At 42.7% G+C, this 18,163-nt stretch overlaps 1 protein-coding gene across 6 annotated transcripts in view; it reads right to left on the bottom strand.

Moving 5' to 3' along the window:
• LOC1279073 (neural cell adhesion molecule 1) overlaps window positions 1-2,439 on the bottom strand; it is a 200,389-nt gene extending 197,950 nt beyond the window's left edge. The window contains exon 1 of one of the 6 annotated variants that reach the window (XM_061662147.1): window positions 2,181-2,439. The gene's annotated coding sequence lies outside the window, so the exon portion shown is untranslated. Of the gene's footprint in view, window positions 1-2,059 lie in introns of all 6 variants that reach the window. The other 5 variants (XM_061662144.1, XM_061662143.1, XM_061662145.1 and 2 more) reach the window with 5 other exon arrangements.
• Between the last annotated feature and the right edge of the window lie 15,724 nt (window positions 2,440-18,163).

Below are 18,163 nucleotides of genomic sequence, written 5' to 3'. Positions count from 1 at the left end.
CAGGATGTACACAATGCTGCGGAAAACGCACCAACCAATACCCTGCCCACGCTCTCCGCTACGAAATCGACCGGAAATATCCAGGCGATGGTAAACAGCAGGCTTCTTGCAACAAAAAAACCACCAGCCGCCCGAGTGCCATCCGCCCTCGCGAACGTCTGTGGTCCGTTTTTGTGACGAAGACGATTGCCAAGACCGCCTGGCGCTCCCGAGAGCACGGTCCCGGCGCGCTCACAACAGATTAGTGTTGTTTAATGAATTTAATTAATCCTTTTCTACTTCAGCCCTAAACCTTCTCGGAAAATTCGCACACTGTATTACTTTATTTTTTCGTTGTTGGTTAGTTTTTTGTCAAAGCTACGCACATAGTAACGGCTGCACAACTGCTTGCAAAGCCGGGAAATTAGTGACGGTCCCATTGCTCAAAGCTGTACATTTTTTTCACTCTCTCTCTCTCTCTTTGGCCCGCGTTAGTTCCAAAGTGAGCCTTTTTTGGCACTGATTGTCGATTTAATGTCAATCTGGAACTTAGCGACGCGATTTACGCCAACTGCCAACGAGTGTTCGCCACTTTGAGTTGGCGGAAGTGTCTTCGAAACGGCATGGCAGCACAAACCGTACACAATCTACCAGCCTCTGCAGCTGAGCATTATATTCCACAGCGAAACAAAAACCATCCCATGCAGATTATTCCAGGCCAAGGGATTTTTTGTCCGCCCTTTTTTTCTCCAGCAAAGCATCTTAGCACATCGTCCGGGAAACAATTGGAAGACTTTTCCGACTTTTGTTTTTACTCCAGCATGCATTCAGGTTCGCTGCTTTCACTCATTTACATTCGTACTGTAAAACAATGCAGTGGTTAGAGGAGTAAAACAAACAAAAAATGCTCCAGCCAGTCTAACAATGCGGACTGGAACAAATGCGAAGCAGAAGCCAAGAAAGTTAGAGGAAATAAAAAAGTTATACAACAACCAGTCAGCCGCAAGCAAGAAAGCAAAATATTGCGAATTTTCCACCGGCTTGAAGCTATCCGCTTTGTGTGGAATGGATCAACGGTCCACACTGCCGTACAATCACTCCACTACGCCTCTCCCTCCGTCCACAGCAAACTCCCATCCATCCGGGGCCGTCAATTAATCAGATTTAATTTGACGAGATTATTCTTTCCTGCGTTGGGAAGGTTGGTTTTTTAAGCTGCGCCTTTATTTCTCATTTCCGCAACACGCCACCCCTGGTGCCCTGACTTCCCCTTCCCGTTACTTCAGGCACTTCGAAATCCTTCAACGTTTGAACTTCAGCAAAAACCTTCCCCGAGGAACCCGGCGGCCCACTGCTTTGATGGGATTCCACTTTGCCTTTGCTCATTTCATGGAAAGTTCAGCCCTGAAGGGCTCACCACCACTACACCACCAATGTTACCACTCCAGCCCACGATCTAATGCGCGCTGAATGGTTTGGCGAGTGGTGTGCCACCAGAAAAGAAACACATCGAGCACACTAAAAAGCTCAAAGAAACACATTTGCCAAAATACGTCTGCCGGCACGAGTGGTTGCGTATTTGAAATCTCCCGAGGCACCGTAGGCCGCCCTGGCCAGGGAAGTCGTTTGAAGATTGTCGATACATTTGTCTGCCCCGTCTGTCCATCAGGGGCTCGATATACCACTCGGCTTATAGGATCACATATGAGCCGCTTCGGTTTTGAGTAAAAGTTCGTACAAGCTGCAAGATGTGTTCAGCACAAATTAATATCAACAGTTTGCGAAATTTTCGATTCCCACGATTGCTTCGTCAAGAGATCCTTTTCCAAAATTGGAATCTGCCGAGCCTGATAGCTGATTCTATTCCACTTCTCAGAATCCAACCAGATCCACAACACACATTTTGAAATAATTCCAGTTAGTCTAGTTGCCACCGCACACTGATCCGGATTTAAATCGGTATGTGCCAGACGCGTTCTGCATGGTATTTCCAAAAAGATCCTTGAGTCTCATTAAAGCAATTTTGGAAACATAATCCTTGCCTACGTCACCGGCAGAACAACACTTGCGGTTTGCATACGTTTTGTCTCACTTTACCGCCTCAAACAAACAGAAACAACACTTGCGTAATGACTTTTGTACACTATTTTCCGGGAGATTTTCACAACTACCAGCGTAAACAGGACTGAAACAATCATTACATTCAACACTCGCTGACCACGGCGAACAACGTACTTCGTATTGGGGAGTTCGTAACGATTTCCGCACGCACCCTTTCGCGAGGAAAAACGATCCGCGTAACCAAACGCACCGGACGTCCGTCAAACGTCAAACCGCGTGTGCGGAACACACCCGAAGCAGTGACAAATTGATACTGAAGCAAAAATCAGGCCCCCGCTTCGGCAATCCCGAAAGGTTCGAACGCAACCAACGGGCTTTGCAGCACTGCTCTCCCGCTGAACGTGTAGGCAAGGTGTGTGTTTAGGCAAGCCGGGAGGGCGGGCGAGTGTCAACTGAATGAAGCGAAGTTACATCTTGTGAATAAAAACCAACGAGAAGTTTGCTACTCGGTGGAAACATAACTACCAGCGTTTGGCTCACGATGAACTCACTGTGAAAGTGCGCTACAATGCTAATGATTTCCATGTGAAATTATTTCAAAAGGCAATTTCACAGCCATTCATCGAAACGGTTCGATTTACTGCGCATGCCCGTGAATATTCAGCTATAACATGAACCGACGGGGTAGATAACGGATTCTATAAATACACGTTTCGAAAGGGGAATGAATCATGAACGCTTACAGAAAACTCGACTATACTTCTCGTGTTGCAAGGATGTTGCACAGCGTTGTTTGAGAAGTTTGTTGGTGGCAATGAAGCAAGCAGCAAGCAAACAAGCAAAATGAATGCTGACTGACTAAAATGAACTATAGTGCCGATAGAAAAGATGTTTTTTCTCTAATAGACCTGTGGTATGAAATCAAAGCGATGAATTCTAGTGCGATGCTATGGGGAGTACGAATGAACATATGGGGCAAGTTATGAAAAGAAAAAAGTTTCAAATGTTTCGTCTGAATCACTCTATATTTCCCCTAAAGCATAGACAACACATTGGTCAAGAGTTAGCATCCACAGCACAATCAACGTATTCAAGTTGGCAACCGGTCTTCGATAGTCTGAGGAAGCATTTCACCTCAAAGAACTTGTTGAGACACTTAAAGCAGGGACTGTACCGTGAGGTATTCTAAGGGAACTTTGCTCTACACGTTCGAGAGGAAGATGCTCAGCAATATGCTTGAGCTCCGATATATAGCAGGACATCACATAGATGCCGTGGAACTAATCAAGCTCGTCAGTTGAACTGCTCATATCATACACAAGACACCGAACGATCCACTCTGTAAATCTCTTTTCGGCCTTCTACGAAAAGGAAGGCATCGTTTTACACCTAGGTTAAGAGGGAAAGATGACGTGGAGGCGTCTATGATTAAGATTATTCTAAGCCTTACTTAGTCTATAATTTCCATGAGCTTAACGAATGGACTCGATGACAACTGATATTGATCATAGCTCGTCATGTTATCATCTTTATCGCTGATTTTTGACAAAACACGAGTGACGAGTTCGAAGGTGAGGTCACCTGTCTATCGCATCTTATCGGTCCTAATACCTATTTGGATAGTAGAGTTACACGCAGTTGCACCACACTATATAAAGTATATTCATGCTCGGATATTTTAGTAGCAATCGGTCTTATAGATGAGCTGCAGTCTTTGGTTAGAGTTTAACATTAGGCAGAAGATGAGTACATTAAATAAATAATATTCATATATTGCACTTATGTATAAAACTTGGATCTAACCAGTTAGTATAATAACAGCACCATCAATTTGGCAATAGAGAGGGACTTCCGGGACTCGAGGGTGAAGACTTCGGAACCATTTTTTATAAGTCAACCCAGATCCTGGCATACGCTGATGATATAGACATCATTGGTCTGCGGCTCTCCTATGTAGCGGAAGCCTATCAAGGGATTGATACGGCAGAGCGCCTCGGTCTGCAGATAAACAAGGCAAAGACCAAACTGATGGTGGCAACACCAGCAGCCCTACCAATAAATAATCCAAGCCTACGTAGGCATAACCTACAGATACGCGAACGCTCTTTTGAAGTCGTCCAAGAATTCACCTATCTTGGGTAAAAGGTCAGCAACGGCAATAGTATGGTAGTTGAGTAGCGTGCAAGGATGCTGACTGCCAATCGGTCGTAGCCTGAGAAAGCAGTTCACTTCAAAGAACCTGTCGCGACGGACGAAGCTGTATAGAACATATATAGTACCAGTACTCTATACAGAGACAGTAGTACAGAGGCGTATGTGTGGAAACACAATGGAGGAGCCGTCATAACGACGAGCGAGATGTACGGCGACCTCATCGTCTTTCAACGTATCTAGCTCGCCAGGCTCCGGTGGGCTGGCCATGTTGTACGCATGGAAACGGACGAGGTTTCGGATACTCCTGAGGCAGGCCAAGGATGTATTGGCACTACACTCATAATGTATTGCTGTCGCTGATGTTATTGCTTCTATAGTGACCTTTTCGGTTGTTGCTGTTGCTGCATTGAAAAAACTTAAGTGTTTGCTTCAAAGCCTATTTGGTATTCTGCTACTGTTGTTGCTTCGTTCGTCCATTCATACTGTTTTGTTTTTCCTATGTTCCCTGCTGTTATGTATCCAATGACAAATATACCTCGTTTGCCTAATCAGTCATAAGTGATATTTAAAAAAAAAACAGCCGCATTTTCTTTTGATTAATCTTTGCAATATTTGTTCTGAATCTTTACGAGTTCTGAATCTAATAAACATTAGAAAATTTGCTTCAAACCGCACTGCAAAATAACTTTAAATCCCCTATAATGCTTGCCTTCGTTGTTATACTATCAAAAAACAACATCATGTTGTACATGGTTTTAGTTAATTTGTTTTGCAGTTTTAGATTTCTAAAGGTCATAGCTTTCAAACATATTTTCATTCTCAGAAATCTCTCCAATTGATGTAATTACAACTCCCTATCAGAATATCCAAAATTAGAATCGAATTAACTCTGTTTCAAATGTAAATGGCCAGTTTAGATGACAATAGCCATATAGTTCAAAGGTATGCGTCCTACTCAGTGTCGTGATTGATCTCATCCCCAAAAGACATCCGAGGGAAAGTTACCGGAACGAAAAAGGTAAAATAGCTGCCCCTTAACATAGTCTAGCAAAGGAAAGCAAAAGAAAAAAAACACGCGGTAAACATCTGACGCACAGACAAAAGGAAACTGAAGAATTAAATTTAAATGCCTCTTCTCTCAACCGAAAAGATCAAGTGCTGCTGATAAAAATGTGATCCCACTCTTTTTGCCACTTCCGGGCACATCCGCTTCGCAGTCCAGAACCAAGGCCGGAGACGAACGAAAAGTGTGTCCAGGGAAGCGTTTGTACAAGGACGGCAAAGCAGCAGAGGAAGGTGTGAGGGCAATTTGAAAAATCGTTCAACCATTTGAATTGCATCGTCGTCTTTTGGTCGCGAGACTTGTGCCTTGTGACCGAGGGAGTCGCGCGAGATATTTTTGCATCCTTTTTTTTTTTTGCTTTACTGCACAACCAATCAGGCCCACGTACATTTTTAGTGTTTTTCTTTGCCAGGCCTGTTTCGCACCGGCAGCTTGGCAGTCCAGTGAACGGAAAACACGGGGAAAGTGTGATGTGAAACGAAAAGTTGCCGTTAAAAATGATTATAGCCCACTTTCGGCCATTAGTGGAATCCCCGTTGCGATGAGGCAGCCCGAACTTTGCGTCAGCCGTCCCAATTGGGAAGCGTCGAGCAGCAACTCCCGGTAGTGTTCGCATTACTCCTGCTGCTCATTCCAACCATTCCAGCAGTGCACTGAATCGCATCTTCAACTGTTTCGTACTTGTGTTGTACGTCAACTTTCTTTGTGCTTAGGCGCCACTTCAATACATCCGCCGTGGCATTCGGGCAACGTTGTTTGCACTGTTTGGAGGAAGAAGTTTCCGTGCGAAAAAATATTTCTACAATTTAAATGAAAATTACTTTGCAACAAAAAAACAGATATTCTCAGAACGGGGATCTCGGTAAGCATCGGCTGACAGATGTACAGCATGGTGCCATATTACGGGGTGCTGTGCGAACTACATAGCGCACAGTCCGGATGCGAGCGCAACGCTGTTTCAACATCTCACGCAATGGAGTAAATAAAATAGCATTGTACAACCAGTATGTTTGCACATTTCTTAAGAAACTAAGTAGGAAAATACGCCCTAATGCTTTTGTGCCATGTTTTGTAAATTAGCTATTTTATTTGGTAGTGGGAAATTCTTAATATGTTGATATGTCCCTAGGCTGAGGTGTTTGGAGTGCAAGCTTACCACAACAATCGCATTAATTACAGGACAGTTTATAGCACACGTTGCCTAAAAGATTGTAATAAGTAAATTTTTAACAAGGAGCACCTACTTCTTGAATGTTATAGCTCTTTTTAAAATATTTTGAAAATTTATACTTAGGCCCACCTAACCACAACAAACCAAAAACCGAATTCTGATATTCATTTTCACTTACAGACACCAAATGACATTAAATTCTAAGTTAATTGATACTCGGTGTAGAAATTTGCGCATATTGACGGTTTCTTTAACAACGCACTAGTGATAAAAAAAGACTCGCGTTAATCTCGCTCCTTGCCTTAATCCGGCAAAAGTATTTATTTTACTCTAGCGCACACGCGCGTTAAAAAAATCCCGTGCTCTTTCTCCCGATTATTGATCGCAACTGGCCACTTCTTCTTGCAGTGCCACTCGCTCTCATTCGCTCAATATTCGGGAGCGGCTTAAACCTGGCTGATCGTGGTGATCTAGTTCGGCTGCCACAACTGCTTTGGCAACACTCCCCCCAGTACACAAGCCGTTGCGTACGGTTTGTTTACTAAAAGAACAAAGACCAAAGCAGTTTCTTTGCCGTAACTTTCTTCTGTTGTTCTCAAACGGTAGAGAATATCTATCACGATTTGAAAATATCCACGATGACGTGATGGTTTTCGGTCCCCTTAAACAACCGCTACTGGCAACTCGCTTTTTAAAAAAGTAATTGGTGTCGTCCAGAATCAGCATTGTATGTGACCTATTCAAACTGGTTTCCTTTACGATCTCGATGTCACGAATGTCAATTTGCGTATCGCTCAACGAGTCGAAATAATCGCGCTCATCTTAGCAATATTCGCCGTATGCTTTAGATTTCCTAACGCCAATTGTACCTGATTCATTTCGTTCACTTTCACTCTCTCTGTAATTTATCTCAATAATTACGCCTATATCAGATGCACTCTCTTTTACTTCGTTTTCAGATGAAGAGAACGTTTTCTCTCTCGACACGATCAACTTTATTGGCTCCTCAGAGAGCACCTTGCACACTACCTCGACCGATAGCTCGGGTTTTTTGCACCGAATGAACCTTGGCTCTCCCGGTTGCCGCCTAACGTGCCTTGCCTCTTCAGGTTCAATCCACGCCGAAATAGCGTGATCCGTGGTGACAGGCAAATCTACCAGCGACTCCATTATGTCCAATTCAGCCAGCAGGACCTCATATTTACGTCTTGTTGCCTGTTTTCGTCTTTCTAGCTCGGCCAATTCCATTGTTTCTTCTATAGCTAACAGATTTAGCAACATATTTTGACGAGCTATACTCATCGGGAAGCTGCTGGTTGTCTTCGTAGGGTTTGGAGACGATGATGGTTTTGCTCTATCCTCTAACAGCTCACACGCATGCCACGTCATCTTCCTGGATTGTAGACTAATTGTACTGCTACTCTTGATCCGAGTTTAGATACGTTGTGTTGCTCTTAATCCGAGCTTAACACAATAAACACAGGGGATTTTTTAAATGTAGAAATTTGCGAATATTAACGGTTTTTTTAACAACGCAAAAAACCCGAGCTATCGGTCGAGGTAGTGTGCAAGGTGCTCTCTGAGGAGCCAATAAAGTTGATCGTGTCGAGAGAGAAAACGTTCTCTTCATCTGAAAACGAAGTAAAAGAGAGTGCATCTGATATAGGCGTAATTATTGAGATAAATTACAGAGAGAGTGAAAGTGAACGAAATGAATCAGGTACAATTGGCGTTAGGAAATCTAAAGCATACGGCGAATATTGCTAAGATGAGCGCGATTATTTCGACTCGTTGAGCGATACGCAAATTGACATTCGTGACATCGAGATCGTAAAGGAAACCAGTTTGAATAGGTCACATACAATGCTGATTCTGGACGACACCAATTACTTTTTTAAAAAGCGAGTTGCCAGTAGCGGTTGTTTAAGGGGACCGAAAACCATCACGTCATCGTGGATATTTTCAAATCGCGATAGATATTCTCTACCGTTTGAGAACAACAGAAGAAAGTTACGGCAAAGAAACTGCTTTGGTCTTTGTTCTTTTAGTAAACAAACCGTACGCAACGGCTTGTGTACTGGGGGGAGTGTTGCCAAAGCAGTTGTGACAGCCGAACTAGACCACCACGATCAGCCAGGTTTAAGCCGCTCCCGAATATTGAGCGAATGAGAGCGAGTGGCACTGCAAGAAGAAGTGGCCAGTTGCGATCAATAATCGGGAGAAAGAGCACGGGATTTTTTTAACGCGCGTGTGCGCTAGAGTAAAATAAATACTTTTGCCGGATTAAGGCAAGGAGCGAGATTAACGCGAGTCTTTTTTTATCACTAGTGCGTTGTTAAAGAAACCGTCAATGAGGGCCTTCACGATTCTAGTTAGTTTTTTGTATGGAGTTTGACAGTTGGAGGCTGAAATCATGTAAACAATCCATACAAAACCACACAAAAAACTAGCCTGCGATTTTCAGTCTAGAAAATTTTAGCCTAAAAGCTAGAATTAGATTCGAGTACCTGCTCGAAAACACGGGTTTGTTTACATTTATCCCAAGGTGTATTAAAGAAATCAGGTGATGGAATCTGGAATCAAAGTGAATGTAGTCCAGGTGGTCTCATAGCATGTTTTTTATAACCAAATTTGAATATCACTTTTTGACAGAACGAGTGAAAACTTTTGCTCCAACGAGCTTTCTGGAGGCTTGACGAATACTCGAAACACTCTTAATATCTTCATTCAGAAGCAGAAGCGATAAAAATCAGCCTTCTAAATTCATACACCTTGGGATAAGCCCACCTTTATACTGTATACTCACTTAGATAGCTGCTCGAAAACTGCTATACAATGCACACAGCTGACAGGCTGAAATTTGAGCCTACGAGCTTCAAACGGAAAGGGCCCCAATATTCGCAAATTTCTACACTCGGTTTATTTGCTTTTCACATTAACTCATCGTCTAGTTACCAACTCTAGCGGAAATCATTTTCATTACAACCACACCGTTGTTTTAATTGATAGCATTTGACCAAACTTTAAATTGTGTTTGCTCGCTCATGTTTTCATTGCAAACTTTTTGACATCGATTTATGATTGATGTAGTGAATTGCACTGAACAATACGGTTAAAAATTCCTACCCTATCGTTATCTACGCTTCGTTGAACATTTCCTACCAGCGCTACCTTGTTTCTCACAAACTTAGAAACAAGTTCGATTTGCCTACGGCGACCTACTCTCCCATCCCCAGACATTTGCCACCCCGTCTGCAGCGGTTTCCGTGACAATCGCCCATCGAAAGGGCCTCTTCATCAATCGTTCATCATCGGCCGCCTAAGCCGTACCATGTTATGGTTGTGTTTTGCTCTAATCATTGTGCCGAGTTCGTGTCCCCTTTCCCTGACCCAGCTCGACAGCCCGGGCATACCACCAGTTCGCCGTTAACGTTCGCTTCCCACGACATCTTCCCCGCTAATCGTCCGCAACATCCTCTCATTATCTTCGTTTGCGGCGCTGCCTTTGTTACCGGGACGCCCATTCTCGGCCAAGAACTCGGCCAAGGACAAATGACGAAAGGCGACAGCGGAGAAGACGCGAGCAAATAATTCAATACGTCAACTTGAGCGACGAAATCGAAGCCTACAGCATAAATCATTAATCTTTTCTCGCTTTTTTCCGTATCCGTGCCTCCTTTTTTTTTTTTTTTTTTGCTTGCGTCCCGCGTTCGATACGTCCCACGTTTGGGCCATTTCCTAGATCGTTGACGTGGCCGCGGTGATGCCGAGGTTGGTTGACGGAGGTCTTTCTTGTCCGGATTTGAATGTCGTTTATTTTGGCTAAACTTATCGTTAATCACAGCTTGGCCCAAGCACCATCGAGCGGGGACAGGTTGATGCCTACGCTCTCGAGGTGCGGGAAATTTATTTCTCGTCATGCGGTCGCGTACCTACCGAAACCCTTGATTAAGCGGGAATGATTTTTCTCAAAACCGCGTGGGATAAAAGTGCTTTGTTGATGATGGGTTCATTTTACATCGCCGATCGTTGGCGAATCGCACAACGCACGAGGCACTAAGGTTCATGGACAGCAGAGGTGAAATGGAGAATGGGCCGTGCCAGTTCGGGGCATGTACAACTCATTAAAAATAATTGTAAACCAGGCATCGGAAAAAGGCTCGCCGGACGGAAATATGACCTTGCAAACGAGCCTCAGCAAATTGTCCACATGCAAAACGATTCATAACTCCATTAAGACACACAAAATGTTTTATTAAATTTTCAAAAGACATTAAAGTAATATTTTCATCTTGTATTCCTGAACAAAAATGTATAGAACTTGCATAGAATGTTTTGATACAGTGCATTGCATTTTTTTTAATTATGTTCAACACAGGCTAAAGTGCACTCCGTTTATCACTAATAGCAGTGAATTAGTCCTTACTTAGAGGATTGAATTGAATCGTTCTTTTAGTTGCCATGTCTTAATTATTTGCACTTGTTTTTTTACAATAGCTTTTACATCAAAGTATCTGTCTGAGGTTTTATCTGTTAAATAAAATTTGTAAACATTTTTCATAGCCTTTTATCGATTTATTCTTTACTTAACACGGCGCAAATACTGCATGAGGTTTGATATTTTAAATCGGATACATTAATCAATTGCTCGGTTGTCATTTACTCATTTTATCGTTGTGTAAATTAGTTTAATCTTCCATGGCACATGACCAGTGGCGGTTTTAACGATGCGCGGACTGAGCGGCCGCGGGAGACCCCGTCAATGTAGGAACCCCGAGTATGGTAATTCCAGCATATAGAACAATGTGTACAATAGTCTCAGCAAGAGCTTCTGTGCTAGTTAGGGGCCCCATGGATGAAGAGACTCATAAACTATAGGGGACCACTACAGGGACCCCCCCCCCCCCTCCTCCGAATAAAGTGTGTTTGATTCAAAACCTAATATGCAATAATGTGCACCCAACCCGGCCATTTATTAGCTTCTTCTTCTTCTTCTTTGGCACAACAACCGCTGTCGGTCAAGGCCTGCCTGTATCCACATTTACGAGCGAACGCCACGATGATAACATTTTTCACACTCAACGGATACTATTTTCGACTTTAAAATCAGCAAACCGCTCAAAACGCTTGTGACCCTTTTCAAGTGTATAGCCCTGGCAAACAAACGTGCATCGGCGCGATAAACAGCCACAAGTCTAGGAATATGTCAAGCATCTAGTAAGGCCATTTGGTTCTTCTTGACTTGCACATTTGCACGTACAATTAGGGATACAGAACGACCCTTCCCCCCCCCCCCCGGTTTAAGCTATGATTACTGCATACATGCAAAACTATCTTTAACCAAGGACCAACTCTGAGAAGCGTAGAGAAATCTCGCATCCATGTTTCCCAAGCTCATTAAAATCAAACCTAAAAATTCACTAAAACACAGGCTCGTCACCAATATCAACCGGGTAATCAATTAAAAAAGTAGTTACGTTACCCACTCGCAGAGGAGCACAGCGAACTCGATGGCTGGACCAGGTGAAGCGAGACCTGACGGAGATCGGATGTCTTCATCGATGGAAGGCTGCAACCAGGGACCGAGCATCCTGAAGAATTACTGTTGACCGGACCATGTCACATTAACGTGCTCTATCGTGAGAAGGCCAACAAGAGAGAGATAGAGAGATAGAGATAGAGAGAGAGAGACAGAGAGACAGAGAGAGAGAGAGAGAGAGAGAAGGACCTCAGCCACTTGACAATGTAGGGAAACATTCTAAACATGCTCCAGAAGATTCAAATGTTAGGTAAAGCTCTGCCCAAAAGAAAATCCCTACACCCGGAATCAATGCAACCAATTCGTCCTCACCACGAGAAAGGCAATAAAAAAGGATCGCATTTCTATCCATAGCACTTGACATTAAACAGATCAGGCGTCAAAAGGAAGAGTGTTAACAATATGGACAAATGTCTGAAAAGGAGGGAAAATATTCTTCCCACGCTAAAACTTTAATCCATAGTATAAAAAGTCTTATTGTAGAAATCAATAAACACTTGCTATTGGTACTAAAACTAAAAGGTTGTGTGGGTTCACTTATTTCTTCCTCGTCGTTTTCAGTGGAAAAGCCTGCGCGTAGGCCACGGCCTTGACCTATTTCTTGATCAGCCCAAAAGGTATTGTAAAGCGCCTTTAAGTTTTTTTACAACCTTTCTAATCCAAGATAACAATTATTATACAGCTTCTACTATTGAATATTAGTTATAAAAATATGTGACCAATCAGACATGTAGTTGGCGAGAGTTTATTGCCCGAATATACAGATAATAAGGAAAATACAATAGAAAGAAGGCTGTTTAAAATTAAAAGCTTAAATTCATAAACATCAATTTTATCTCGTCTTATCTTATCATCATCGGTCAAAACCTGCTCCAGCTGTGGAAATGTTTGCTATATTATGCTTTCTAAACGTGTAAACTGCCCACAAGGGGCGAATCATTAAAGCAGTACTACGAAAGTACGTATCCTGCCATGCTTTGTCCAACGCTCAGTAATCATGTTGAATAGCACCACCCCTTCGCTTTACCAGAGCTGCTGATAATTGATTCAAATTTACTGCTTAGCATGTAATAAATAAACATTTCCATTTCTCTCTCTCGCTCTCTCTCTCTCTCTCTCTTCCCAGCAAGTGTAGGATGGTCGTAAACTCGGTTGCTGTAATAAAAGCTCCACAAAAGCTCGCCTCCACAAACACATTCATACAAAACACGTACACAGACATATACACATACCACTTCAAAGAAGCACGGTGTTTGTACGCGCGGCATGCACGGTAGGAGCGGAGTGGCTAAAAAATAAACCAGATGTGCTAATTTATGTACATCTATGCACCGGAAGACGATCCTCGAACAATAACCGGAAAGAACCGTTTCCCAAGAACAAATAACAATCACTAGATTTATTGCCTCTGTTGTGTTTTTCCTTTCCGGTTTTCGGTGGAAACCAGCTCCACCGCACGGGGCTGCATTACATGTGCGAACCCTTACCTTTCCTTGCGCGCTGGTACGGCACCGCTCTATTAAGAACGCCAGGCAAACCCAGAAACCCATATCCGACTTATTCCGATCCCATCGTCACTCCCGTACTACACCTTGGCCTAACCGTTTTTAGTTACGAGCTTACTGTACCGTCGCTGACGAGTTAAGGGAAATGATTAGAGTGGAGAACCATCGTCCCGGGGAAACCAGGACCCTCAACAGTACAATAGATCTTTTGCGGTGCGAAACCTCACCAATGACCTAGCCAACCGTGCCCGCTCCAACCCGACAACCGGGCGGGTGAGGTTATCGAACATCTTTTTGCAGAACATGTCTTTAGCATTTCTTTCAAGCCATAGGTGCTGAAGCACTACGCCAGCACCTTCCTGCAGGTACCTGGTTAAAACCTGTTTGACGGTTTGCCAATTTGTCTGGTACTGGTGTTATGGGGAACTATCCCTTTGCATTACGCTGTACTGTACAAATACAACTTTCCCATGCAGGTCATTTTTTTGACCACAAGTGCATACTTTGCTGATGTAACTATTATAGTCGTGTGGGTTGAAACATATCGTTCCGTGTAACGATTTTACGTTGCCGAGCAAGGGAAGTTTTCTCATTGAACGAATATTTGCGATGTGAGCCATTTTTAGCACACTTTTTTTCTTTGAATGCAAAACACTGATGTTTTTTTTTAACTAAAGTTAGTTGTAAAAAATGTTTATCATGCTCAACATAGGCAAGGAGGAAAAATCTCCTCAAATAAAGTTTGCTTGCAGAATATGTTCAAATAAAATAATTGATTTCAAATTACTCAATCTGACGTTTCTTTGCAACTAGAGTTCTTTTTCGAATTTGGTTCAATCCCAGTTACAGTGTTAAAATTATATAACGCCAATGTTTATAAAACTTCAACTATAATGTTTAACAAAGTTTTGTTTTTAATTGAGAAGAAAAATTAATGAATCTGTAGCAATTCTGCTTAACCACACTATCAGCTATACATACATTGTAACACACTTCGGAAAGTACACTATTGCAACAAATTCATTACAACACATCAGCAAATCAATCCACATCATAGCAACACACCCAGATTATACCGTTCGTAGAAAAAAAAACAATTGAGACACACTTATCGAAACAACCGAAACGCGCAGTATAAGCAATTCAAGCATTACTGCAGGAAAGAAGACAAACAGAGAACGCATAGCAACTTATCGTTAAAAGCGCAGCGTAGGCAAAGACCGGCTAACGCATCCGCTCTTTGGCTAGAACAGTTGAAACTTTTCAGAACATTCGTAAAACACTAAAAGCGCAACATAGGCACATAATGACAAACACCTCACTCCGATACAATGTATAAATTGCAAAACCAAATGTACGAAACTCATAATATCTATTGAGTATAAATAAAACCAACTCCTACCATGGCAGGAGAGATTCGTTCGGATTGCCAAGATAGGACGTTACGCTTCCTAAAACTTCGCCTTCCAACTTATTTCAAGAGTTTAGTTATGTCCCCCTACCCATGATCAGGCTTCTAAACTCCAATGTTTTCAGTAAGGGAAACCCTTTCAGGGTTTCTATCAAAGTGTACGAATATCAGGTGGTCTCGTCCCATACAAATTGACAACTAATTTCGGAATCAAAAAAAGCTCTTTTTGACAGAATGGGTGAAATGAATTTCCATAGGAACGGTTCGCTTTGTTCTTAGCAACGTAGTACACATTGGTGTCCTCATCGACGGCATTATTTTGATCCAAAAATGGATTTTAATTAGTTCAGATTTGGCTTAGCTTACAATAACAAATATTTTGAGTGCTTTTTAAGGTATTTCAGTGTAAATAACGAAGATTCTAAGATTTTTTGTGTATTAGGCAAGTCATCAGAAAGCTTGTTTGGGGAAATGTTTTCACCCATGCTGTCAAAAAGTGACGTTCAACTTTTGCTATAAAAAACAGGCTATGAGACCACCTGATCTTCATACACTTTGGTTACTATCTTCGAATGCATTACAAAACGTTATTATTCGTTTATTAAATTATTTATCTATATTTTATTATCATTCATACTATTTTGAAAGCAAATAGAATACACAATACAATTCATTATAAATGTATAAATAAAAAAAAATAAATAAATAAAATAAAAAAAAAATAAAAAATGTTAAAACTGAAAATTTGCATAGCTTATGGTACAATTGAGACAATTTTTGTATTCTTTTACAAGCTCAATTACACTAATAGCTTTGCCAGCATTAACTCAACTCCGCATTTAACCATCATGTGTAGGATCGTCTACACGGGTAAGTTTTGCATTTTCATTCCAAAATAACTTTGGATTAAGAAGTTGTAGCGTCTTTAAATATTAAAAATGTCATAGAAAAGGTGTTTTCTAGCAATGTACAAAAAATAAAAAATAACCAAATTTTCAAAATATTTTTCTATCATTTAAGTTTACATACCCTTCATATGAACAACCGCCTACCCGGGTAAGCCATACATTTTGTATAGAAGAATAATGATTGTCGTGATGAAACCGTGTATTTTTTAATTTCTTGTTAGATTTGCATGAAACCTATAATTTAGGATCATAATAATGTTTGCTTCTTGTTGTGCCAACTTGCCTCTTTCAATTGATCCAACACCCACGATTGTGTCTTTGTGATTGGCACAGGATTCTTCTTCTTATTTGGCACAACAACCGTTGTCGATCAAGGCCTGCCAACATTACACACAGGCATAGGTTTAACCTTTGATAAAAACGCGTAGGTTACTGAAGCCTGGAAATGTATGCCTCAAACATTTTCATCCAGCTCAGTCCAACTCTATAACAAAAACAAGATAAACGGAAATCAAAGTGCTTAAATTAAATAATAAAACCTCAACCATATCAACGCTCATAAAACCTCCCCTACTTTCGCTCTTTAAAATTAATACCAGCATATCTGGCTGACCACAAAGTCATTGATGAATCGTTATGAGAAACACCAATCATACCTGAGATAAGAACTTCAAGCAACTATTTCCCTGTCTCTTCCACGGGTGAAATTGTCAGGAAGCCAGTGGTCTACTTTCCACAAAGTGTGCCTTTTGTACAAATAAAATAAACATGGAAAAAGGCCTCGGCTGCACATGGGGAACGGAAGAACATAAAATTAAAAATATTACACCAGGTAGACGTCGTTGCTTATGGTTTCGTGTAAACTAGGCTGAGTATTGAAATAAACCTCATCCAGTTACCAACCAGCCAGCCAGCCACGCTTGGTTGCCAAGCACACAAGTAGGGGCTTAGACAAAACGAGTTCTAAGCTCATGCTCATGTACATGCGGGGTGCTACACTCCAGTTTACACCCATTCGCACAGCGGCAAACGACCCAAAGACGGCAATGCATTTAATCACCTTTGAGGTTACGCAATGGCACGGTGGCAATGGCAGCAATTCCGCTCCCCAAAAACCGCATGGACAGTTTACTTAGGCATTGTGTGGTGCCGTTGGCAGGCCGGAACAACAGTAAACTCGAAGACGGAACTGCTGCTGGCCGTAAATGGGTGGTGAAACTGCTGCATTTGTCTAAGCTGGCGTCGCTACTGCAGCCGGGCATACGATTGCTGGAAGGGGTAACGCCACTGTCCAAATCTTGAACCACACGGGCAAGCGAATATCCTGCGTCCCTGCTTCCGGCTTGTGTGCTTGTGTATGTGTGAGAGTGTCTGTGTATGCATACTGCCCGGAACCCAAATCTCTTGTGCCTGAGTTAACCCATTTGGATACTTTTTTTCGCCCTGTTTGTCTGGTTTCTAACCAGACTATTCATAGCGCAAAGTATGGTCTTGCGGGACCGGCGTTTCGCTTCCGATGCCCATGGCTCATCAACATTATCGTCCTAAACATCAGCATCAGCAAGATCATCATGGAATGCACAGCTTCAAACCCGCCCTGGCTCTGCCTGCTTTGGAAGTTAAATGGGCTGCAGTGTGCATAATAACGGCTTCGTTTCGCCGTATAGAAGCGTAATCAGATGGTTCAGCTAAATTTACTCCCACTCCGGTACATATAAATGTACCCCGTTCCTCCTTTTCTTCCTTTCCCATCCTTCCTCACGCCCTTCTCTAGCAGCTTTCCTTTGCCAAGCTCGTTCTTCTCACCCCTTTCCCACCTTCTTACCTTATCGCATCGTGCGCTTGTCGCTTGGTGCAACTTGCTCCAAGTCGCAAAATGCAAATGCGACTGAGTGCGCTAAAAACCCGAAGCTGCCGAGTGCCGAGTTCCAGAAACCATTCCTTCCCGCGATCAAAACAAGAAGCAAACCGAACGTTCCAGCCCGTACCCATACGTGGGCCACCGCTGCGAAAGGCAAGTGCGCCTTGGGCGATGCGAACTCTTCCGGTAGTAGCTCGTTCCGGTTTGCCGTGGTCGGATTGCTGTGCCGGCAGATAGTACTCGCAATCATCGCTGCACAAGCGTCAATGTCGCTTGTTAGGCGTCTTGTAAAGCGGCAGTCCCTGGGCCAACACCGCCCCAAACTGTTCATGGGTGCCCAAGTTGCACTGCGATTTTCATAACTTTTCTAAATAAATTTATTCCACAGTTTGTACCCATGCTGTCTCGCACTTTGCTTCATTGCGGCACGTCCCAGCCTGCGCCTGCCAACCTTCTCTGCTCCGCTGGTGCGCGCAAAGTGTCACACGGTGTACTGGTGTGCTGCAGAAAC

The sequence above is a fragment of the Anopheles gambiae genome, chromosome 3 (assembly GCF_943734735.2).
Source record: "Anopheles gambiae chromosome 3, idAnoGambNW_F1_1, whole genome shotgun sequence".
In the NCBI taxonomy this organism is placed as follows: Eukaryota; Metazoa; Arthropoda; class Insecta; order Diptera; family Culicidae; genus Anopheles; species Anopheles gambiae.
Note: the sequence above shows the minus strand (reverse complement) of the source record. Positions and strands in the feature narration are given on the sequence as shown.